Source organism: Triturus cristatus, chromosome 7 (genome assembly GCF_964204655.1).
Source record: "Triturus cristatus chromosome 7, aTriCri1.1, whole genome shotgun sequence".
NCBI lineage: Eukaryota > Metazoa > Chordata > Amphibia > Caudata > Salamandridae > Triturus > Triturus cristatus.
In genome coordinates this window covers 1,098,587,696-1,098,613,911 of record NC_140590.1, presented here as the reverse complement: position 1 = coordinate 1,098,613,911, position 26,216 = coordinate 1,098,587,696, and positions in this window count along the sequence as shown.

The following is a 26,216-nucleotide window of genomic DNA, read 5'->3' as shown; positions in this document are numbered from 1 at the left end:
TGGAGTGTAGGCAGTCACCCAGGTTACACATGGTGGTGGTCTGAAAAAGCAGTTTGGACATGTGCTTTTTTAAGAATCTGAAAAGTGGATCCATAATGTGTCAGTCTGTAAAAGTGATTATCACTTGCCAAAAAAAAGAGTAGTAAGTGTGCTTTCAAAATGGCAAAGAAATTTCGTTTTGTGACTAATGTGAAAACATGACTCTGTGTGCACACAGAAATTGTTTCTAGATATTTAATTGGTGAAGGTGTTATTGTGATTTTCAAGTATACGAAAGTGGTTTATAGTATTTTAAGATTTCTAAAGAACATAAAAAATGTAGTAATATATTTAAATAAAATAAAGGAATTTTTTTTTAGTTTTTTTCAGGTATTGCTGAAGAGCAGTGAACAAAATTTAAGATGCCTACAAAATCCAGAGTAAAGAAAGACCACAAAAAAACCTATATTTGAAGACAACTGGAGGACCTAAGTTAGTGGGAGATGCTCATGTTGGGAAAAAGAAAAAATCTTCTGGTAAGCAGCCAAAATTTTTTTTAAAGAACATATTCAAAAAAAGGAAAAATGTACAAAATGTCTGTACTGGAAAGAATGTTTTCAATAAAAAAGGACAGGAAAAAATTGAGAATTTAGTTAATGCAAATATACCTTCTGCAACTAAAAAGATTAACTTAAACAGAAAAACAGCGTTTAAAGAGATACGTAGAAAAATGTTTCAGAGAAGAATTATGTCCAATTTGATAAAGGATGTGAAGAAATATAAGCAAAAGGCTAAGTTTTATAAGAGAAAAAAAGAAATTGAAGCCATTGCAGCAAAGGCATTAGAATTAAAAAGGAAACTATTCATTTTAATTTTGAATAGGATGTGTACATTAGATAAAATGGTTATTGTACTGAAATCACAAAGCAAAAGGAAAAGAGTAGTGAACAGAACAAACTGTTGTAAAGTGTTTTTAGGAAAATGGATGCATAGTTCAAGTAGTGAACCTTTTTTTAATGAAGAGAGCTATTTTCAAAGTAATAGTTTGCTGCATGCAGTTGACACCAGAGGTCGTGCTTACGAAGTGAAAAATGGTTGCATAATGGAGAAGGAGATAATGGTTCCAAGAGATGAGGTACAAGTGATGGCGGATGAGGCTATGGGGAGATGTCCTAAAGCCCCAGTGTACACTTGGAATTGTAGTAGTATTTGCACTGTGCGTCAGGAATCTATTGACAAATTTCGTGAGTTTCTAAGAGAATATAGTAAAAAAAGTGTAAAACAGAAGATTAAGGTGCTTCAAAGTCTAGATCCATGCAGAGTGAGAGAGAATACTGGTTTGCAGGGTCATTCTCTGGCTTGTCTATCTAGAAAAGTGTGTAATAGTGTTTTCCATCATTTTAGGATGCTGGCTGTTCATCATACTGAAATGAGAAAGTTTGTGAGACGGTTGTATTTTGCTAAAAGTCCAGCAATAAAGTTAGATGAATTGAATAGGGCTCTGTTCCGTGGATCGGTATCAGATGTAGAGAAGGTTGTTGATGAAATTCAGTTTTGTTACTTTGGTCCTGAACAAAACAGTGCAGAAAAGGACACAGTAAATGAGGAAGAAGTGGAAGAGAATGTAGAACCCTCTGTAAGTAAGACATTTAATGATCACATAACAAAATTTGCAATAATCTCTAATGAAAGACCAAATATTACTTGTATTTGTTGCCGCAGAACTCATTATAGAAAACAAACTAGGAATGTTGATCTCTTCAGAAAGAGTGAAAATGAAGATAATTATAAGTGGAAGGATTTTGCCACATATATATTTCTAGAAAATTGTTTTGAATTGGGTGAAGATCAGCGTATTTGTAAATACTGTTACAACAAGTTAGAGGAAAATAGAATGCCGACCAGAGCTGTACATAATAATTTAGAATTGGATGCTATTCCTGCTGAACTTTCTGAATTAAATACATATGAGTCTATACTCATTCAATGTGTTCATCCGTTCCAGACCATAGTACGTATGGAGCCCAAAACTGGTAAATTACCTCCTTCAGATTTACTGAGAGGTTTAAAAGGTAGAGTGGTGTATTTGCCCTTGGATTTGAAAAAAAATATGGAAACTATTGATGCGGATACTTTGGAAACTGAACCATTAATTATTCTGGTTAATGGTGTACCTACAAAGAATAAGAAGATTTGGCAGGAGCTGGTAGATGTACGGAAAGTACAAAGAGCAAATTTGTATTTGAAAAGGAATAACAAATGGTATGAATCAATTTATATAGAAGAAGAAGAAGAAGAAGATTTACAAGAAGACACAGAAACACCAACTGGACAAATTGAAAAAGTGGACAAGTCAAAGGAAGAAGAAATTTATGAACATTTTAGCATACATCCTCTTCATTCAAAAGAAGTTATGGGAGACAATATTGATCTGTTTCAGATGAAGAAAGCAAAAGGAACTCCCGTGAGTGTATGGGAGGAGAGCTTGGAAGCTCGATGTTTTCCCCAGCTGTTTCCTAAAGGAAAAGGAGGACGATACGATGAACGTCCGGAACAGATTCCAGCTTCTGAGTATCGGACTACAAGACTATATGCTGAAGATCCCAGATTTCGACAAAGTATTCCTTATTTGTTCCATCTTTTATTTGAAAGCGACTTGTCTGCACTGTCTTATGCAGTAAATCACATTTTAAAAAGTGAAGTACATTTACAAAATGTGTCTGCTAAGGATTTTCTGGAGAAAGTGCAGCACCGAGATGATCATTTGGAAACACAACTGATCAATCTGATGGCTTGTCAGCGTGGGACAAATGAATATTGGTACCGACGCCATGGTGAATTAAAATGCATGTTACGGAATTTAGGAACTCCAACATGGTTCCTTACCCTAAGCTGTGCCGAGTACGCTTGGGATGATTTACTGGATTTTCTTCGAGAGGCAAATTCTAACATTAAAAACATCGAATACAAGACAGCAGGAGAATTGTGCTCATTGGATCCAGTTAATGTTTGCAGATATTTCAATCATAGATTTGAGGCTATGATGTCGTTCATCTGCAATAAAAAAAATCCACCTCTAGGAGAAGTAGTGGATTTCTTTTGGAGAAAAGAGTACCAGGCAAGAGGTGCTCCTCATATTCATATGCTGTTGTGGATCAAAGAAGCCCCAAAGTTTGGAACAGATGCTGATGAAGCAGTGTTATGTTACTTTGAAGAATATGCAACATGTGCTATACCAAAAAACACAGAAGAGAAAAAGTTAAAGGAGCAAGTTTTACGTTTCCAAAGTCATCGGTGTGGAAAATACTGTCGACGGAAATACAAGAGCAAAGATAAATACTACACTAAATGTCGATTTGGATTTCCTAGACCTGTTCTTTCAAATGGAAGAGTAAACAGTTTAATGTCATCTGTGAGACATACTATCACAAGAAAATCACCTAAGAATACCTACAACCTTAAAAGAAAAGAAGAATCAAAAAATATAAATGACTACAACCCAGTCATTTTATCCATGTGGAATGCTAACATGGATATACAGTATGTAGCTGACAATTCCATTGCTGTTGCTCGATATGTAACGTCTTACATTACGAAATCAGAAAAAACAGAATTGAAGGAAATGTGGGAAGAGATTTCTCACGAGAAAACTGTCAGTAAGAAGCTGTACAGTTTCAGTTTGAAGATGTTATCGCATCGAGAAATTGGATCCTACGAATGTTCAGATAGGTTATCTTCTGCAAGTCTCTACTCGAAATGAAGAAGAATAATTTGGGCAAGTTTAGGCCTTGCAGCAATGAGAAATCGTGTACTGAAATCTGTTGGAGAAATTGAATATTTGGCCGAGAATGACCCAGAAAGTACAGATATTTTGAAATCAAACATGTTGGACACATATTATCCCAAGAGAAGTCATCATCTGGAGAACATGTGTCTCTATGAAGTGCTGCAGAACTACATTTATTCACGGAAAGCCACAGAAGACATCAACAATGGAAAATATAAAGTCATTGGTGAGGAAGGATGTTTGGTGAAGCAAACAAAAGGAAGTTTGATAAATCACAGGAAGCTGAGTTGCGACACTACTGACAAAAAGGAATTTTACTACTTGGCTCTTTTACAGCTGTTGAAACCATGGCGTACAGAGGATGAACTACTGGGAGAATTTCAAAGCTATGAAGATTCTTTTAATGCTTGCAAAGACAGCATACAATGCAGTACATTCTCAACTTATCTGCAACTGTTAAATGAAGAAATTGAACAGGAAACTACAATTGCAGCAGAAATAGCTAGAGACAGTTCTCAGGACAGCCAAAGTTCAGGAACACTCAGTCAAGATCCCCTAGGACAACCAATCGTTGAAAATGAAGCATCAATAGCCATGAATGAAGTGGAAACGGCTATGAATCAAGCTCAAGAAGAATTTATAGACTTACAAAATTTGGAAAGACAACTGAACAAAGAGCAGCAACAAATTTATGAAGAGATCAGAAACAAAATTGATCACGGATTTCTACATGAAAAAAAAGAGTGCTCATGCACATCATTTCATCCAATCAGGATGTATGTAAGCGGACAAGCTGGAACTGGAAAAAGTTTTCTTATAAAAGTCATCAGAAGCTACCTACAGCAAAAAACGGATTCTACTTTGTCTTGTGTGGTTACTGCTCCAACTGGGTTAGCAGCATATAACATGAAAGGAATCACTTTACATCGTTTGCTAATGTTACCAGTGGAGCATGAGAACAAAATACAATACAACAAGCTAACTGGAGAAGCATGCTTGGAAGTTTCAAGAGTATTGAAGAAGATGCAAGTTCTCATTATTGATGAGGTGAGCATGGTATCAAACTTAATGCTTGCCTTTGTGCATTTAAGAATGCAGCAAATTCTGAAGACAGACTATGACGTGTTATTTGGAGGAAAACACGTCATAGTTTTTGGAGATCTTTTGCAACTTACTCCAGTTAAAGGACAACCAGTGTTTAATACTGTGACACATGAAGACACGAAGAAGTCATTGGGAAGCATCGGTAATACAAATATTTGGTCCTTCTTTGAGTACAAGGAACTTACTACTAATATGAGGCAAGCAAACGATGAAGAATATGGAAGTATTCTGAAAGGTATCAGAATTTGACTACTCACTGAAGCTGGCACGAAAGCATTACAGAGTCGACTGCTACATAATTTATTTACAAAGGAAGAAATAGTTGCAGAGAACATATACAAGAACATTGCAGAAAAGAAAAGTGTCATCTGCTTAATGCCAACTCTACGTGAATGCTCAATATTCAATGAGGAGCTTTTGAAATTGGAAAAGGAAGATATAAGGAAATTGGAAGCAGTGGACAAAATTGAGGATGGAAAAATTACTGTCACATTAACAGGCACACTGAAAAATAAATTGGATTCACTAGAGAAGAACATTTCCAAAACAGCTGGATTAGAAAAAAACTTATATGTTTGCATGAACTGTAGATTATTTTTAAGGAGAAATTTGGATGTTGAAAAAGGTTTAGTTAATGGAGCTATGGGAAGAGTTGTGGGTTTTATTAATTATCAGAAAAAAGATGGAATTGAATGTTTAAAAATAAAATTTGATCAGATAGAAGAAGTAAAAGACATTTGTCGTTGTTCAGTTCGTTTCATGCTTGTGAAAGACTTATATGTACGTAGGAAGCAGTTTCCGTTTTCTCTAGCATATGCTGTAACTATTCACAAGTCTCAAGGATTGACTGTAGATTGTGCATTTGTGAACATTGGTTCAACTGTGTTCAAAGAAGGTATGGCATATGTTGCTTTGTCACGAGTGAAAACATTATCAGGTTTATTCATGATAGACTTTGATGACTCAAAAGTTAGTGCTGATGCAAATTGTGTAAAGGAGTATAATAGATTAAGAAGAAGCTATGCTCCTCATTTAGGTCAGTATCCTGTGTTGGAGAAACGTGTAGTTTCTCGTAAAAGGAGAAATGAGAATATCTGTAATGAAGATGTAGAGAGGAGGAAAAAAAAAGAGGAGTGATGTAATTGCAAGCAAAAAGAAAAAGGAAAATGAAGAACAGGTTGTAGGATGTCATTTTGAAAATAGCTCTGGTGTCAACTGCTACGCTAATGTAGTGCTGAATGTTGCATTTTATCTGGAAAGTTTGCAAGAGCAGATAATAGTAAATCAGAGAAAAAGATTCTGTTCTGAGTTGAGTCTCCTTTTTCAAAAGCCGAGTAATGATAAAACTCAAATAGAAAGTGCTACTGAAATTAGAAAACTTTTAGATGTATGTTCAGGACGAACACAGTTTTCTCAAAATGTACAGCAAGACGCACAGGCATTCTTGATGTTTTTTCTTCAGGTACTGGAAGAAGAAGGGGTTCCCATTGAAAATGTATTTGGTCTCTCTTATAAATGGGAACATAGTTGTGAAAACTGTTATAATATATGTGGCTCTAATGTTGATTCTGAAAGGTTTATTTATTTAACATTGCCAGAAAGTAAAACAGTCACTTTTGCTAAATTAGTTAAAGATGCTAATCATAGCATGGAATGCAGTGAGTGTCAATCTGACATGTTTTCAACGTTAATTTTAAAGGAATACGGACAGTATGTAATTTTAATGATGCAACGCTGTAAAGCTGATGGTTCAAAATTAGATACTTTAATAAAGAAGTTTACAGGACAGCAATTATCAATTTCAGGAAAAACTTTTGTAACAGTTGCAATAATTTTCCATGATGGACCTACTGTAACTTCTGGTCATTACACAGTTTACCTTAAATGTGAAAAAGGCTGGACACTGTGTAATGATTCCCAATTGTTTTTTAAGCAACGTTTGCCTTTTGATTTAGCAAATTCCTATCTAATCTTCCTGAAACCTAAATTTTAGAGAGATTTGGCAACATCTGGACAAAACAATTTTACCATTTTATTGGATTACCATTGGAATTTACAAATAAAAAGATTTTACAAATTATCATTTGGCCTAATGGAAAGGTAACCAATTGTAATGTGGAATTTTTCCATTTTTTAATGAAACTTTGGATATCCAAAACTTTAGAAAAAATTGGTAACATCTGCACAATTTAAATTTTGGAATGTTATTGCATTGCCATTGGAAATTTATTCAAAAAAGATTTTTAAAATTACTATTTGGCCATGCGGAAAGGTAAACAATTCTATTGTGGACTTATTTAATTATTAATAAATCTTTCGGAAACCAAAATGTTACAGAGAATCGGTGAGATCTGAACAATTTAAACTTTAGATTTTTATTGGATTACCATTGGGAATTTAATCAGAAAAGAATTTTAAAATTACTATTTGGCCTAAAGGAAATGGAACCAGATGTATTGTGGAGTTATTTGAGATATATTTTTGTGATTATACTTCTGAAACAAAAATATCAGACGGTATTTTAAAGAAATAAGTATTGATATTAGATGATATTTTTAAAGAATATTATGCATTTCTATAAAGTTATGTTTATGCAAAAAGAGATTGTGGGCTTTTTTAAAACAATCTTTGAGATTGTTAATTTTTTTTTTGCCCGCTGTTAAATGATGAATGCAATTGCTTTCACAATTTATAGTGAAATGCAATATATTCTGAAAACAGCAAAAAAAAGGCAATTTTTTTTTTTGAAAAATATGTAAATATGTGTACTGTATTATAAAATGTTTTATTAAATATTAATACTTTTTTCTTTTTTTTCAGATTGAGATAGAAAATTTTCGAAAACTAGAACCATTTGAGTGGGTATGGTAAGTTAAAAATTTCATGGTCCCTTTTTTCAACTTCTCCACAATCACATTTTCAGTTTTTCATTGTAGTCTCTCAAGGACCTTGTAATGTGATAATTGATTTTTAGTGATTTTTAAAAAAAAAAAAAAAAAATTACGCGTACCGTACGCGTACGGTAAAAAAAAATCAAAAAAAAGTTTTAAAAAATATATAAAAAAAAGTTGAAAGGTAAGGTTGGCTCTTAAAAGAGCCGTTGTGTTCATGCAGGGACAGAGGAAAGAAAGAATGGGAATATTAGACGGTACGACAAATGTGCTGATCTATTTTATTGTTCACTAGGGAAATACTGGTCTCCCTATAACAAATTAGATCATGACAAGTGGCGCACCGTATTTCAACCCTCAGAAACCGAGGGTTAATTTCCAGAGGACGAGAAAAAGGAGATTCTCCCCCCACAGATGAAGGGCTCACCTGACCTGCCGAAGATGGACTCGGCCCTGCAGATGATGGTCCAGGCTGAGCTGCTGTGGATGTGCTTGGTTGACTTACTGAAGGGTTACCTTCAGTATGTCGAGCATGTGTTATTCTGTGTACATCCTTAAGGTGTCTCAACATGGTGTGATTCCCGAAGGAATACTTCTTGTTGGGATTCCCTCTTGAAAGTACACGCTTACACAGCTTACAAGTCACTAAGGGTGCATTTACATTTTTCTTGCCCTCTGGAAAAATAAAATACTCCCATATGAAAGAGGTCTTTTGTTTCCTCGTTCTCTGCCTCAAGGTAGTGCTGCTAGCCTCACTCTCAGAAGGGCTCTGCTGTTCTGCCATCGTATCACAAAGACAACCCAGCTCCTTCTCCTAAGGGATCACAAGCAGAAATGAGGGGAATGGGTGTGGTGTAGGAGAGTTCTAGAACTGAAAGTTGTAAAAACCAATCAAAAGTCTTGTTTCTTGATCACATGACCTACCGTACGCTTACGGAGCGCTTACGGTGCGCTTACGGCAAAAGTACGCATGCGCGTAAAAAAGACACTCGCACGCGCGCATGCGCACGACAGGCACGCCCTTTCAATTCCGCGTAACGTGCGCGTGCAGCGTACGCGTTACGCGCTGTGCGCGCGTGACGTGCGTATACGCAAATTGCGTAAATAAACGCAAACAGCGTAGAAATCTAACGTAATTAAAGCAACACGTGCGCTTACCGTACGCGTACGTTTAAAAAAAAGTTATACTAATAAATCTTACCTGTTTATTTTATAAAAATGGTAAAAAAAAACATATTGTAGAATTTTTAAAATTTAACCATAGTCTTTAAAAAAGGATAGAAAATTAAAATAAAAATATGTAAAAAAAAAAGAAAAAAAAAAAAAATTAGCATTATAAAAACCTTGCAAATTCACTGAAAAAACCATGGGTTTCACTAACGTTATAGTTAGGAATTAGCATTTAAAAAACCTTAGAAATTCAATGAAAAAACCAAAGGTTTCACACATGTTATAGTTAGCTGGACATTTCACTCGTAAAAAACCATTGAAATTCCCCCGTTATAGTTAGTTCAGCTAACTATAACTTGCGCGCCCGCAATGCACTACTGATGACGTCACATATTACATCACTCATGACATGGTCACTGACATCACTCATGACATCACTGATGACATCTCAAATGACATCACTGATGACATCACTGATGACATCATCCAGTGATTGTGTGTTTTTCTGAAAATTAAATATTTTTTATATTTATGTATATCTCAAGGTCAATGGAAGAATAAATGGGTATATAAGTGTCTAAATGGATGCTTTTTTTAGAAAAAAAAATTGTGTAACTGACTGATTAAGTGTATCATAGTGAATACATGGCTTACTGAGTAATCTTTAAATATTTAAATATCTGTATCAGTTTCTTACTTTGTGTATAAGTGGCTGCATGGGTTGGTGAGTAGCTACATGAGTGTCTATATAGGTTATTAGTTGGTTTTTTATCAGTATGAGTGTCTGAGTTTCTGTATGGTTCGGTGGGGGGTATTACTTAGTGCATAGGTGCATGAATGAGTGACTCACTGTTTGTATGTGTTGAATACAGCATGTGTGCAGGACTGTATGGTTGGATGAGTGTGTGCATGGGTGTGTTAGTGAGTGAATGACTGTCTCAATAGTGTCTTTATGAGTAACTACATATGTTTTAAACTAGTATATGTGACTATTGGTGTATATAAGTGAGTATATGTGAGAGTGAGAGTTTGGAAGAGTTCCTGTATGAATAAGTATGTGTTTCTATAAGTGATTGTTTAAAAGACTAAGTATGTGTAAGTTTCTGTAGAAGTAAGTGTGGTGGTGTGTGTATAACTGTATATGCAAGTAAATGGATGTTTGATTCTTTATTAGCATGAGTGACTATGTGTGTGAGTAACTCTATGGATGAGTGGCGTTGTGTAACAGGATGTATAGGTGTGTGAGTACATATGATGAGTGAGTACATGTATGAGTGACTGTAGAGGACTGTTGGTGAATGACTGTATGTGTATGTGGTTCTTAGAATTACTGAATAGCTAGTTGTAACTGAAATTGATTTGTTCATTATTTTGAACATTTTAGTTTCTATTTTTGAATGTGTGTTTCAATGGTTATATTAGGGAAAGAGGAGGTCTGCCACTCTATCACAAGGATGATGTCATCAGTGATGTCATCAGTGATGTCATTTGAGATGTCATGAGTGATGTCATGAGTGATGTCATTGACCATGTCATGAGTGATGTAATATGTGACGTCATCAGTAGTGCATTGCGGGCGCGCGAGTTATAGTTAGCTGAACTAACTATAACGGGGGAATTTCAATGGTTTTTTACGAGTGAAATGTCCAGCTAACTATAACATGTGAGAAACCTTTGGTTTTTTCATTGAATATATATATATATATATATATATATATATATATATATATATATATTCACTGAAAAAACCATAGGTTTCACACATGTTATAGTTAGCGGAAATTTTACTGATAAAAAACCAATGAAATTCCCCCGTTATAGTTAGTGCAGGCAACTATAACTCACGCGACCGCAATCCTCTGCTGATGCTAATACTGTATTTAGACACTTATTTGCCCATGTCTTCTTCCATACATTTTTAGCTATACATATATTACAAATATTTTTTTTTCATAAAGACACATATGTCATCAGCAGAAGATTGCGGTCGCGTGAGTTATAGTTGCCTGCACTAACTATAACGGGGGATTTTCATTGGTTTTTTATCAGTAAAATTTCCGCTAACTATAACATGTGTGAAACCTATGGTTTTTTCAGTGAATTTGCAAGGTTTTTTAAATGCTAATTCCTAACTATAACGTGTGTGAAACCTATGGTTTTTTCAGTGAATTTGTACGTTTTTTTAAATGCTAAGTTACTTTACGCCATTCGTGGCGTGCGTGCCCACTTAACGCAGTTTGTTCCGTGCGCGCACCACGTGCCCACGTTACGCTAGATGGGCCATGTACGCACGATGCGCTTCGCGCACCGTGCGCACATGGAGGACATATGATGCACTTCGTTTTGAAAGGTAATATTTTAATTTTTCGCACAAGTTATAAGCCATGCACAAATGGTGTCCTTCAGGGAACCATTTGCACACGGGGTGGGGAGAGTGTGGATAATTTTTAGCATAATTTTTAGTGTAAGCGTAATCGGCGAAATTAGCGAAAAAATAAAAATTCGGTTTTTGGCCTTGGGGGATCTTTGGGGACACCCTCAACATGGCTAGGTGTTTTGGAGCTGTCCAAACAGCCCCTTTACATGTTTTTGTGCTTTGTATTTTAATCATCACTCTCAGTGCGAGAGAGAAAATGGCGGCCGCCGCTTCCTGGTTTCGGCCGATTCGAATGTTTACTAAGATCTAAGAGCCAATCAGAATCGCGCTCGCGCACGCCACCGTACGCGTACGGTAAGCGTACCGTAAGCGCACCGTAAGCTGGCTCAGATATATATATTGATTTAAAGGCTATTTTCTCAGAATCTACTGAACATATTTACACCAAACCTACAAAAGGCACTTCCTTGACCTGAGGACTACCTCTCTGCCAAATTTCTAGTAATTCTGTTCAGCCGTTCGGGCTGTAGCTGTGTCTAAAGGTCCTACGGAAAAATGCATAGGAAAAACGCGTTTTGGGACCCCCTTTTTATCTCAGCCCCCGCTTGACGAATCCCCCCGAGACTTTCAGGGTAGGAGCGGAGCGTAGCGCCCCACCTATTTTGAAAAATTCGCGAGGATTCGTCGACCGGCGCCAAAGTTATTCAAAATAGAATGTTGCGGATTTCCTATGGAAACGTGGTCCTAACTATAACTACCTACTGGCGACCGCCAGTAGGTAATAGATATAGATATAGATATAGATATAGATATAGATATAGATATAGATAATTACAGAGTATCAACACTTGTTGAAACTGACTTCAGTTATAACATTGGATGGGATGAAAGCGGCTGGAGGAGGGTGGTGTAGAGCTTGCAACACAGCACTTGGGACATTGATGTGAGCGAGGGGAAGCGGCAAGCATTGTCCACTGTGGAAGAGGTACTTAACTGGAGCACATGCACCTACAAACTCGGAGTGCCAGGATCGGGGTATTCCTCCACGCCCACTTTTGGATCTTCACCTATCAGAGCAACGCAAGTTCAGTTTAAAAACAATAGGACCTGCAACACTTCAAACGCGTCATGCTGGATCATTAAAAGCTGATAGTTCCACAACCTGTGTGTACTCGAATCTTTTTCTGTGGAGAGAAGTTTTTGGTCCTGAGCTTGGAAATTTGGTGTGGCCACGAGGACCTAGAGCATCGCTCCTTAACCCCTTCCATGCTCATGAGCACAAGTATAAGTGTGCTCATGACGGAACCATTCCGTCATGAGCACACTTCCAAAAAATCCCTCTGCTGTAAACAGCAGAGGGATTTCCCATATTTTGTTTTTTGCTTTGGGAGGTGAGGAAGAGATTCAACAACCTCCCAAAGCATGGTTAGGGTTTTCATTCTAATGAATGATCCCGAGCATGATGTGCTGTAATTATTACAATGAAAAAAGAAACTGAAACGTTGTTTCAGTTTCACAGTTTCGGTGCTTGTGGGGCTATCTCAGCCCTCTGAGCACTGAAAACATTGGAGAGGTATTGTGGGAAATGTGAGAATATCACCTTTCCAATGGTACCCTTCCCTAGTGGATCCCTGCTTTGGGTTCGCCCCAGGAGGGTGATATGCAAGCAGGGATCCACCCACTAGCCACCAGGGAGGGGGAGTGACCCCTTGATCTCCTGAGTAAAATGATACCTCACGTGTGTGGCTGTCCAATGCAGAATTAGCTAAAAACATTTTTTTTTAAATGTAGCGCTTAGAACTTGTGGTGCTATACCTTTCATCCCTATATTATTGGATCTTCCCAGTCACAGGCCTTTGGCCCATCCACACAAGTGAGGTATCATTTTACTTGGGAGAACAAGGGGAATGATTGTTGGTAGGACATTTGTGCTGGCATAGTGATCCCTTGCCAAAAAACATTGAAAAAAGTGTTTTTTTAAGATAAATTTGAGGTTTTCAGGGGATTTTGGGTAGGGAAATGTTGGAGGATCCATGCATGCCATACCTCCCTGGACTCACCTGGGGGCATATTAACAAGCCAGGCGATAAAATTATCGCCGCTTTAGCAGCAGAAAACTGCCGCTAAAACGGCGATAATGGGCTTGATAAAATGCTCTATGGCATTCCAATTGATGCCCATGTTGAATGTGAAGGACGTCTAACATGGGCTTCAATTGGAATTCCATAGAGCATATTATCAAGCCCATTATCGCCATTTTAGCGACAGTTTTCTGTCGCTAAAGCGGCGATAATTTTATCCCCTGGCTTGTTAATATGCCCCCATGTTCTCTAGATTTCGGCAACCATCTTGGGAAATGTGAGAAGGTGCCCTCTTTCTGCATGGTTGCTCCCACTTTATGCTTAATTGCTGATGTGCTTTGACTGAGTGTGCCCTGGGCTGCTGCTAATCAGGTACACAGGGCCTATGTTCTTTCCCTAAAACTACATTGAAGCCTTAACCCAATTGGCATCTCAGGCCAAAGGTCAGACCCTGGTAAATGGTACCATAGGTACCAAGGGCACTGTGACCAGAGAAGGCCTGCATCATTTATTGTGCCACCCTTAGAGGTCCTGTACCTTTAGACTCACACACTGCCTTTGCAGGTTGCGTGTTTTAATGCAGAACAAAGTGAAGAGTCGACATGGCACACATCCCTGTGTGCCATCCCTACAACCCACTGCCCTGGCATAGATCAGTCACCCCTCTATCTGGGTACACTATAACAGTGGTGAGTGTACAGGTGCATGAGCCCTATACCCCTACCTTGTCTAAGTCCATTCTTAGACATTATGGGGCCGATTTACAAGCCCCTTGCACCTCATTTACACCGCCGCTGCGTAACTTTTGCATTTACCAATGTTATTTCTTATAGAGGACGTATAAGTCAAATGTGTAATGTGAAGTACTTGTGTATGGTGGAGTCATAAGCAAAGTGGAGATATGTTGCCAGACATTCCTGCTAGGGTGACTGGCTGTATATGCTTAATCCTGTGATTTTACCTGTGATGCCTTTTAGAGGCTGTGATTGCAATGCATTCCAAATGTTATAGATATGAGAAGAACCTCATTTAAAGTGATGCCCAAACATGTATTCGTGCTACTGCGTTAGGGGAAGAACAACCCAGACTGTTAGCCACTAAGATGTAGAGGTGTATATTTTAGTGTCAGTATAAGATGCTCAGTCAGGGTTATGTGTCCCCAGGGCAGGTGTACCTATTTTTAATTCTTGTTGAGATGATGGGGTGAGTCGCCACTGGGATGGTGCCAGCTGGTAAGGCCCTCGCTCCAGTTTCTGTCAACCCAGTGCAGTAGGGGGCAAGATGATGTACATACATGGGATTGGTGGTAATAGACCCCCCCTTGCAGCACGGGTGGAGATGTTATGCAATGTAACAAAGTAATTCCAACAGCTTATGTATATTTGTAAATTGGTGCATAGTATTGAGTAGTGTGTGTGTCTAATAAATGTACTCTTACTTTTATAAAGCAAAGTATAGACTGGGCAATCAATTATTGGGTGTTATTTCTGCACACCTGTAATGGCAATTACTAGCCCACACCACCTACAATGAGTAAGCCTTAGACTGCTCTGCAACGCTACCCACTGAGAGTCAAGCGCTACACTAGGGTGTTTGGTTCCCAGTGAAGGACAAATGTGACATGGTATTTTTTTACAAAGTTTGAGGTTTGCAAGGGATTGTGGGTAAGCAAACCTGGTGAGAGCCAGACAAGTTATCCTGTCCTGGATTCCGCTGGGTGTAGTTTTAAAAAATGTATAGGTTTGATAGGTTTACCTAAGTGCCGGCAGAGCTAGGGTTCAAAATCTACAGCTAGGCACTTTCCAAAAAGGGTCTGTTTTCACTATGTAAATGTGGTGTGTCCGCGTTGCGTTTTGCCCCGTTTCCTGTTGTGGGCACTAGGCCTACCCACACAAGTAGGGTACCATTTTTCTTGGAAGACTTTGTGGAATGCGAGGTGGGTGGAATTTTGTGGATCCACACAGATTCCAGAACTGTCCAACACAGAACTGTGAGGAAAATATTTTCTATTTTTACAAAGTTTGAGGTTTGCAAGTGATTCTGGGTAACAGAACCTGGTGAGAGCCTAGATTTCCCCACATGTCTAGTTTTTACAAATGTATAGGTTTGCTAGGTTTCCCTATGTGCCGGCAGAGCTAGGGTTCAAAATCTACAGCTAGGCACTTTGCAAAAAAAGTGTCAGTTTTCACTGTGAAATGTGATGTGTCCACGTGGTGTTTTGGGCCGTTTCCTGTCACAGGCACTAGGCCTACCCACACAAATGAGATACAATCTTTCTCAGAAGACTTTTGGGAATGCAGGATGGGTGGAATTTTGTAGATCCATGGATATTCCAAAACTGCACCATAGAAATATATAGATTTTTTTTTTTTACTAAGTTAGAGCAAGGGATTTTGGGTAACAGAACCTGGTGAGAGCCAGACAAGTCATCATATCCTAGATTTTCCCGCATGTCTAGTTTTTACAAATGTATAGGCTAGCTCGGTTTCCCTAGGTGCTAGAAGAGCTAGGGTTCAAAATCATCTGGGCATTTTGCAAAAAAGGGTGTAAAAATGTGGTGAGTCGATGTTGTGTTTTGGGCCATTTCATGTTGCGGGCACTAGGCCTACCCACACAACTGAGGTATCATTTTTTTCTGAAGACTTTTGGAAATGTGGGGTGGGTGGAGTTTTGTGGATCTACACAGATTCCAGAACTTTGCAAAACAGAAATGTGAGTAAAATCTGTTTATTTTATTACCCAGTTTGAGGTTTACAAGGGATTCTGGGTAACAGAACATGGTAAGAGAAAGACAAATCACCCCATTATGGATTTCTGAGGGTGTATAACTTTCAAGAATGTATACTGTGCCTAGGTTTCACTAGGTTCTGGCAGAGCTAGAGTTCAAAATCTCCAGGTAGGCACTTTGCAAAAAAAGTGTCAGTTTTCACTGTGAAAATGTGGTGTTTCCACATTGCGTTTTGGGCCGTTTCATGTCACGTACACTAGGCCTATCCACACAACTGAGGTACCATATTTCTCAGAAGACATTTGGGAATATGTGGTGGGTGGAATTTTGTGGCTCCACGAAGATTCCAGAACTTTGCAAAACAGAAATGTTAGGATAATGTGTTTTTTGCATTACCCAGTTTGAGGTTTGCAAGGAGTCTGGGTAACAGAACTTAGTGAGAGCCAGACAAATCACCCTATCCTGGATTCCCCAAGGAGTCTAGTTTTCAAAAAGGTATAGGTTTGCTAGGTTTTCATAGGTGCCGGCAGAGCTAGGGTTCAAAATGTGTTAGGCACTTTGCAAAAAAAGTATATTTTTTCAGTGTGAAAATGTTGTGTGTCCATGCTGCATTTTGGACCGTTTCCTGTTGGCAGCAGTAGGACTACCCACTCAAGTGAGGTTCCATGTTTCTCAGAAGACTTTGGGAAATTCAGGGTGGGTTGTATTTTGTGAATCCACGCAGATTCCAGAACTTTGCAACACAGAAATGTGAGGAAAATGTGTTTTTCTTTTTACAAAGTTTGAGGTTTGCAAGGGTGAGATCCCAACAAGTCACCCCATCCTGGATTCCCCTGTGTGTCTTCTTATTTAAAAATGTATAGTGTTGCTAGTTTTCCCTATAATGCAGCAGATCTATGGTTCAAAATCTACACATAGGCACTTTGCAGAAAAAGTGTAGGAGGGGAGCAAGATGGAGTTAGCTTGAACTCACGCCACTCAGCCGCTCATGCCAGGCACATCAATCAACAGCTATGTGCCCTGCGATGCTGATGCCGACTCAGAGAGCGAGTGGACTGCCGGTGACCGGTCTATAGCTTCAGCTGGTTGCATTTGATATGCATATCAAGGATGCCGAACACTTTGGAAACGTACGCGGGGTGTCGGTAACTGCGAGTGCACCCGAGGCTTCGGACGCTGTTTATTTGCTGGCTGGTGCGCTTCATTGTGTCACTTGTATCCGCTTTAGCCTCGTTCAACTTGGTGATTCGGCCGCACAAAAGAACTCAGTGGTGCCGGATCTAAGTCATGACGACCAGGGGCGCTAAAACAGGCAAAATCAACAAATCGAGAGCAGCCCAAGCCAGCACCAACTCCGAGATGTTGGACTGGCGGAGAACCAGCCCAAAGGCAAACGGGAGGATAGTTACAACAAGAAGTTGACAGGGAGGCTTGGGGGGGTGGGGGGGGTGGAGCACAAAAGGAAGCAGTGGGATCTCAGCTCTCGGAAGCCAAGTTGTTTTCTGAATTTAAGGCACCACCTTCCACAACAAATCCCACGGTCAACCCCACAATCCTCATATTTCCCCCTGAAAAAGCGCCTGAAGGCTCGTCGCCAATGAAACTAATTGACCCAGCTTCCCAGCAAGAAATAACTTCACTAAAGGAAACTCATGCAGCGATGCAATTACCAGAGATGGGAACTTTAACCAGACAACATGAAGCCACGGAAGATCTGATAGTGCCTTTTGTCCGCCCACAAAAGAAGATACCATGGGTCCAGCTGTACAGGGAATCATGGCATCTTCTGACCCCACATCTGGTCTCTCAGAAGAAGCCCTCAAACCCCCTGCAGCTGGCACCAATAACTACATCCGGAAATTGGAAGCCAGTTCTGGCCATCAAGTCCCTTGGACCCCGGAGCAAGGGGGTGAAAAGTTTTACTTGGTATTGGATGGCTCTGATACTACCACAGGTGAGGGTGGGTCTAATACAAGTGAAGATAACAGTGAGGAATCACCTACAGACACTGGAACAGTGCAACACCCTAGGAAGGCAAGAAGCAAGGCTAAAAGGCGTAGCCAGTTAAGTGGGACTATTCAGAATCACAGATGTCCTACCCCCTTGATGAGGATGTTACTCATGTGCCACTTTGGGAGAGCGTAGAAAATGCTCCAGAAGACAAGGCTGAACCCTCTTTAGCTTCCATTTTAACCTCTATAAAAGAATCCTCAGAGGAGGTTCATGATGATAACCGTTCAGCTAAAGGGGCTGCAAAAAAACTAGAAGGGGGCATTCGAAAATTGAATAAAATCTGCACTGACATAAGTGACCGTGTAACCATGGTTGAAGGTCTTACAGAGAGTTTGGAAACAGAAGTCCCTCTGTAAAAGACCAAGGTTCCTCCAACGCGGCTTGCCTATTCGATCTAATGACAAAAATGGTGGAACAGGAAAATCGGCAACGCAGGAATAATCTCCGTTTACTTGGAATCCCAGAAGGGATGGAGGGAGAAGATCCAAGGCGCTACATAGTGAAGCTCTTATAATAATCTTTTCCTGATCAACCTAGCTGGAACTGGGACCACGAAGTGCAGAGGGCACATCGCTTCCCTTTATCTTAAAGCAATGACGCGATGGCAGCAGTTTCTCCAGAGGAAAACCAAGGGCGTTCCTGGTGTACTTTGGAAACTTTCTCCTCATGCAGTTGGTTTATGATCAAGCCCGTCCTAATTCTCTGAAGGGGTCCAATGGTGTAATATTCTTTGCCAAACCTGACTTTTGCCATCAGACAGTAGAGTGAAGATAGCGCCTGCGTCAGTTAATCCCACCTTTCCAGCAGCTCGGAGCTCAAGTGTACTTAATGAACCCTGCCAGACTGAAAGTTAAATTTAATGGGGCTTCCAGAATTTTTTTGTCCGAGATTAAGGCTGGGGGATACCTGGGAGAAATCAGGTCAAAAAAGGGCTCAAGTTAAAACTAAAGGCGATCACCCACCTGTTTTATATTTTTTCAGGGGGGGGAAATGTCTAACATCTTTGTTCATTCACCTTGATCTTTTTTTTCTTTTTCTTCTCTCCCTATGCATTCTCTTGCTCTGACTAGCCTTCTCAAGAATCTATTGCACAGCTATCATCTGTCTCACCGAGCATTTGTATAATAGACTTGGGTAAAAGGTATATGAAGCAGGGTATGTTCTTGAATTTATATTTCTTATCTTCCTGTATTTGCTTTTTTTCTTACTTTATATTCTATTTTTTGCACGGTATGAACAGATATAGCTGAAACTCTACAAACTGTTCTAATGTGTGGTTTAGTGGCAGAGACTCACTTCTGACTACCATCACTCAGGGTTTTCCTGAATGCTCTATGGTGGGTGGAGGGTAGGGTGGGAAATTGCTTTGAGTTGGATGGACTAAGGACACTTTTTTTGTACACAGTCACTTGTTAAAACACTTGTTAAAGTAAATAATCACATAAAGTTGAGCACCTTGAAAGGATTAAAAAACGTTGAAAAAGGAAAAAAAACGCAAAAAAATGTTTACTAGGATGAGGACAATTTCAAGGTTTTTGGTTGGAAAACTGTTTATGTGGAGAACACAATCAGGGTACTGTCTACAATGGTCCAAATGTCTAAAAATGCTCAAATAAATGAGATAAACATCCTCAGAATTGTTTCAGTCATCATATGCGGATTGAATGAAGCTATGAAGAGACAAAAAGTAGCGCAGGGCTTACGCTCTCTGGGAGCTGATATTGTCAGCCTCCAAGAAACACACATAGAAGGCTCACAAAAACACTTATTGAACTCACTGGGATATAAAATCATTGGGGAACTACACAGGGTGCTAAAATAAAAGGCGTAGGGGTCATGGACGAAAATATATTACCCTTAAGATCTACCCGTGTGAAATCCGACTCTCTGGCAGATGGGTAATAGCAGAGTGCTGTTTCCTCCCAATTTTTCCTTCACTTTATGCTCCATCTACGGAAGTAACACAGATGACCCCGGGATCATTAACTGGATTACAGGAGAACTTGCCCACTGGCCCTCCCCAATCGTTATCTGTGGCGACCTTAATATTAATCTACCTTGCAACTGGAAAGCTGAAGAAAAATGGACTTATGTTGGTAGGAAGCCCCGAGTATACCAAGCAATATTAAACCTAATTCAAACCCATGGGCTCAGTGATGTTTGGACTAGCCTAAATTCCACTCTGCTTGGCTATATCTATTTCTCTGCCCTGCATGGCTCATTAGCTAGGTTAGATTATTTTTTGATCTCCTCCTCTCTACTCTGTGACTGTGCCATAGATATTGCCCCGTGTTTTATGTCGGACTACAAACCGCTTGTTTTAAATATTGGGGGGCTTGGAAATTGGAGGGAAGTCCCGAAATGGAGCTTTGAGAAAGCATTATTACAAGACGTAGGATATCGAATATGCATGCAAGCATGGATCCAAGAATTTCTTGAGCTAAACGTGGGGTCAGCTTCAATTATGACACATTAAAGGCGGGCATCCGGGGAGAGACCCTTAGGTTTTTTTTCAATAAAGAAAAACAAAAAAGAAAAAGCATTGATCTCTGAACACCAGGAAAAGCTAAAAAAGGCTGAGGAAAAACTAATTCAAACAGTTCAAACAGGGGTGGAAACAGAACCTGCCCAAATTGAAGTGACAATCATTAAAGCAGAAATTGGGTCTGCGTTTGCGAAGAAGGTTGCAGCTAAATGAGCCTCGACAAGCGAAAAAAAATATGAGTGTAGTGAACTCATCGGCATCACTAGGCTCTTAATACCATACAGCAGGTCACAGCTAGTGAAATACTTTCGATCCAACTTGCAACCGGAGAGGAGACTAATGATCCGAGTGAAATCCAAAGGGGATTCCTAGAGTTTTACTGGAATCTTTATTCAGAGGAGAACAGTAGCCCAGCAGACGCAAGAGAGGAAGAGATCACTAAATATCTAGTAAAAGATAATTTATCTCAACTTAGCTTGGAAAATCGTGACCAGCTTGAGGATCCCCCGACTGGGGAGGATATCGCCCAAGCCTTAGTTAGCTTACCGGAAGGAAAGGCCGCAGGGGTTGACTGTATCCCTGTCGAGTTTTATAAACTTTTTGCCCCCTAAATAAAGACTATTTTTACTTCTTTGGTAATATCCATCTTCAACGGGGCTTCCCCGCCTGCTTCCTGGTCCAATGCTAAAATCTCTATATTTCCTAAAAAAGATAAATCACCATTAGAAATGGGATCGTACAGGATGATTATTCTCATTAATTGCGACTCGAAGATATTTTCTAAAATCCTTTCAATTAGACTATCCTCAGTAATTGAACCTCTAGTGTCAAAATGGCAACACAGGTTTATTCCCAAGAAAGGCACTACCGAACACATTCGGCGGACCATTACGTTGTTTGATGCAGCCCAGGTAACAGGAGACCCGATGTCGCTAATTTTACTAGATGCTGAAAAAGCATTCAACCTGGTCTCCTGGCAGTTTCTTTGGGGTGTTATGAGAAAGATGGGCTTCGGGCCGAAGATAACACAAGTTATTCAAGCCCTTTACCTCAACCCAACAGCCAGTGTATCAATAAATGGGAGGCTAATTGAACAATTCGAAATTTCACGGGGTACCAGGCAGGGGTGCCCTTGCTCCCCTTTGCTTTTCGCACTATATATAGACCCCCTGATCAAAAAAATAGAGAACAACTCAGCTATTCAGGCAGTGAGCAGATTCGGGTGGGACACACAAATTATGTCTAATGCCGATGACCTGGCTGTAGTCACCCCGGAGTCTGAGAGTGCTATTGTAGCTCTGGAATTGGATGCCCAAGAATTTGGGAAAATCTCGGGGTACAAACTTAACAAAAATAAAACGCAGATTATTCTTAACAACAAAATTAATTGGGTGGACAGACAGTTTGTTCCTGAGACAAAATATTTGGGGGGGACTGTGACTGCAAACACAGACGAGATTGTGGCAGAAAACCTAACCACATTGGCAGCTGATACTAAGAGACCGCTCAATCGAATTAACAATCTGTATCTGACCATAGTGGGTAGAGGCAACAACATTAGGATGACTTACTTTCTCAAGTTACTCTACCTCTTCCGGTCTATCCCACTAGAGTTCAATAAAACCATGCTACAGAAATTTCAACACCTCTTCACACAATTCGTACGGGCATACTCTCATCCCAGATGGGAGCTCAAGCAAATTTCTCTTCCTAGGGAGAGGGGGGGATGGGCTTTTCCTAATATAACACTCGATTATTGGGCTTCAGTCCTACAGTATAGCACGTAACTACTGGGGGAAGATTCTTTTACTCCAGCCCTTCAAACTATTATTAGGAGTGGAGGCTCGTGGTTGTCTTTGGCGACAAATGTCCTTTGGGTACTATAAACAAGTAAGATTTAAGACTCTGATGACCATTTTCCCAATGTGCGCAGGATTTATGGGCTGGGGAGTTTGAACTACTACTGCCCTATTAACAAGAAATCTAATTTGCCTGCTATTCGTGGAAAGTCTTATCTTCAAGACTGGTACAAAGCCGGTATATTAAACTGGGTGATTTAATCACCACCAAAGGAATTAAGCTATTTGCCGATCTTAAAACAAATATGGACTGCAAGACCAGCAATTTTCTGTCTCGAAAGGCTGCCGGACTCTCAGGGTTTGCGAAAATAGATCTTATCGACAACTTAAGGGGCCCAGTTCCATCTCGTATTGGCTCTATCTATTCTGCATTGAATAGCCAAACCCCTGACGACCTGCCCAGAATAGAAGACAAATGGCAATCAAAGTTGGAGTTTCCACACAGTACATTCTATAATGCTTTGAAATCTGCCCAGAGAGATCTGCTGTCGGCTAAACTACAGGCACAATATTCTAAAAATGTATTCTTTTTATATATAACTCCTAGCAGAGTCGCCAAATGGGGCACAGACAAGGGGACGTTGTGTGCTAGATGTTCAGAGTTTAGCGTAGACTCAGTACAAATTTTTGCCACATGTCCGAAACTTGCTCCACTCCTTGTAAAAATACAGGATTTTCTTGGGAGGGTTATCTCTCAGGACATTGAGTTGACCCCCACGACTATCCTGTTAGGGATCCAAGACGAGGATAGCAGAAAGAACGGCGGGGCACTTATCTTTGTAGCAATGATGGTTTAGAGGATCTGTATAACCTCTGCATGTTTTCTCAGTGGCAGGCTCGATTAGTCGCGACTTGTCATCTTGAGAAGGCTATCTATGCCAAAAAAGGTCACAAGGGGCAAAGGAGGGGCATAACTATTTGGGAACCTTTAATTGTTTGGCTTGATCAGACAGGACCATAGGGCTAGTTCAAGTTGGGCCCCTTACCCTCCTCTATTCTTTCTTTCTTTCCCCTTTTTTTTGGTCTTAAAATATATTAATGTCTTTAGCACCAGAGGCAGGACCCACAAGCTACTATCCAACTTAAGGGTCCTGTTTCCTGGATTACGCTTATTCCATTATGGCTGCTAGGGATTTTATTATTGTGAATGAGTTTTTTGCTTTAAGTGACTCTTGTTGGTCAATCCAACATTTAATCTGTTTATTTTCTCAGGGGGGTGGGGTGGGGGGTCGGTCCAGGGTGGTTTGATATTGCCTCTTTAGTGTGTAAAATAACAACAACAAAAAAGTGTCCGTTTTCAGTTTGAAAATGTGGTGTTTCCACATTGCGTTTTTGGCAGTTTCCTGTTGCGGGCACTAGGCCTACCGACACAAGTGAGGTACCATTTTTCTCAGAAGCCTTTGTGGAATCCGGGGTGAGTGGAATTTTGTGGATCCACGCAGATCCTAGAACTTTCCAAAACAGAAATGTGAGGAAAATGTATTTTTCTTGACAAAGTTTGAGATTTGCAAGGGATCTGGGTAGCAGAACCTGGAGAGAGCCAGACAAGTCACCCCATCCTGGACTCCCATGGGTGTCCAGTTTTGAAAAATGTATAGGTTTGTTCGGTTTCCCTAGGTGGCGGCAGAGCGTATGTTCAAATTCTGCTAGGCACTTTGCACTGTGAAAATGGGGAGTATCCACGCTGATTTTTGGGCCGTTTCCTGTCACGTGCACTAGGCCTACCCACACAAGTGAGGTACCATTTTTGTCTGAAGACTTTTGGGAATACGGGGTGGGTTGAATTTTGTGTATCCACTCAGATTCCAGAATTTTGCACCACAGAAATTTGAGAAAAATGTGTTGTTTTTCCAAAGTTTGAGGTTTGCAAGGGATTCTGGGTAGCATAACCTGGTGAGAGCCAGACAAGTCACCCCATTCTTGATTCCTGTGGGTGTCTAATTTCCAAAATGTATAGTTTTCCTAGGTTTCCCTAGGTTCTGGCAAAGCTATGGTTCAAAATCTCAAGCTAGGCACTTTGCAAAAAAGTGTCTGTTTTCACTGTGAAAATGTGGTGTTTCAACTTTGCATTATGGGCCGTTTCATGTTGCGGACACTAGGCCTACCCACACAAGTGGGGTACCATTTTTCTCTGAAGACTTTTGTGAATGTGTGGTGGGTGGAATTTTGTGGATCCAGATGATTCCAGAACTTTGCAACACAGAAATGTGAGAAAAATGTGTTTTTCTTTTTGCAAAGTTTGAGGTTTGCAATGGTGAGATCTCAACAAGTCACCCCATCCTGGATTCCCCTCGGTGACTTGTTGTTTAAAAATGTATAGTTTTGCTAGTTTTCTCTATGTGCTGGCAGAGCTATGGTTCAAAATCTACACCCAGTCACTTTGCAAAAAAAGTGTCAGTTTTCACTTTGAAAATGTGGTGTTTCTACATTGCATTTTGGGCAGTTTCCTGTGGCGGGCACTAAGCCTACCCACACAAGTGAAGTACCATTTTTGTTGGAAAACTTTGAGGAAACTGGGGTGAGTGGAATATGGTGGATCCACACAGATCCTAGAACTTTCCAACACAGAACTGTGAGGAAAATGTATTTTTCTTGACAAAGTTTGAGGTTGAAAGGCATCCTGGGTAGCAGAACCTAGTGAGAGCCAGTCAAGTCACCCCATCCTGGACTTCCATGAGTGTTCAGTTTTGAAAAATGTACAGGTTTGCTAGGTTTCCCTAGGTGGCGGCAGAGCTAGGGTTCAAATTCTGCTAGGCACTTAGCAAAAATAGGGTCAGTTTCACTGTGAAAATAAGGTGTATCAACTCCACGTTGATTTTTAGCCCGTTTTCTGTCACAGGCACTAGGCCTACCCACACAAGTGAGGTACCATTTTTCTCTGAAGACTTTTGGGAATGTGGGGTGGGTGGAATTTTGTGGATCAACGCAGATTCCAGAACTTTGCAAAACAGAAACGTGAGGAAAATGTGCTTTTTTAACACGCTTGAGGTTTGCAAGTTATTCTGGGTAACAGAACCTGATGAGAGCCAGACAAGTCACCCCAGCCTGGACCCTCTGGGTGTCTAGTTTTCAAAAATGTATAGATTCTCTAGGTTTCCCTAGGTGCCAGCAGAGCTACGGTTCAAGATTTACAGCTAGGCACTTTGCACACAAGTGAGGTACTATTTTCCTTGGAAGTGTCCGTTTTCAGTTTGAAAATGTGGTGTTTCCACATTGCGTTTTTGGCAGTTTCCTGTTGCGGGCACTAGGCCTACCGACACAAGTGAGGTACCATTTTTCTCAGAAGCCTTTGTGGAATCCGGGGTGAGTGGAATTTTGTGGATCCACGCAGATCCTAGAACTTTCCAAAACAGAAATGTGAGGAAAATGTATTTTTCTTGACAAAGTTTGAGATTTGCAAGGGATCTGGGTAGCAGAACCTGGAGAGAGCCAGACAAGTCACCCCATCCTGGACTCCCATGGGTGTCCAGTTTTGAAAAATGTATAGGTTTGTTCGGTTTCCCTAGGTGGCGGCAGAGCGTATGTTCAAATTCTGCTAGGCACTTTGCACTGTGAAAATGGGGAGTATCCACGCTGATTTTTGGGCCGTTTCCTGTCACGTGCACTAGGCCTACCCACACAAGTGAGGTACCATTTTTGTCTGAAGACTTTTGAGAATACGGGGTGGGTTGAATTTTGTGTATCCACTCAGATTCCAGAATTTTGCACCACAGAAATTTGAGAAAAATGTGTTGTTTTTCCA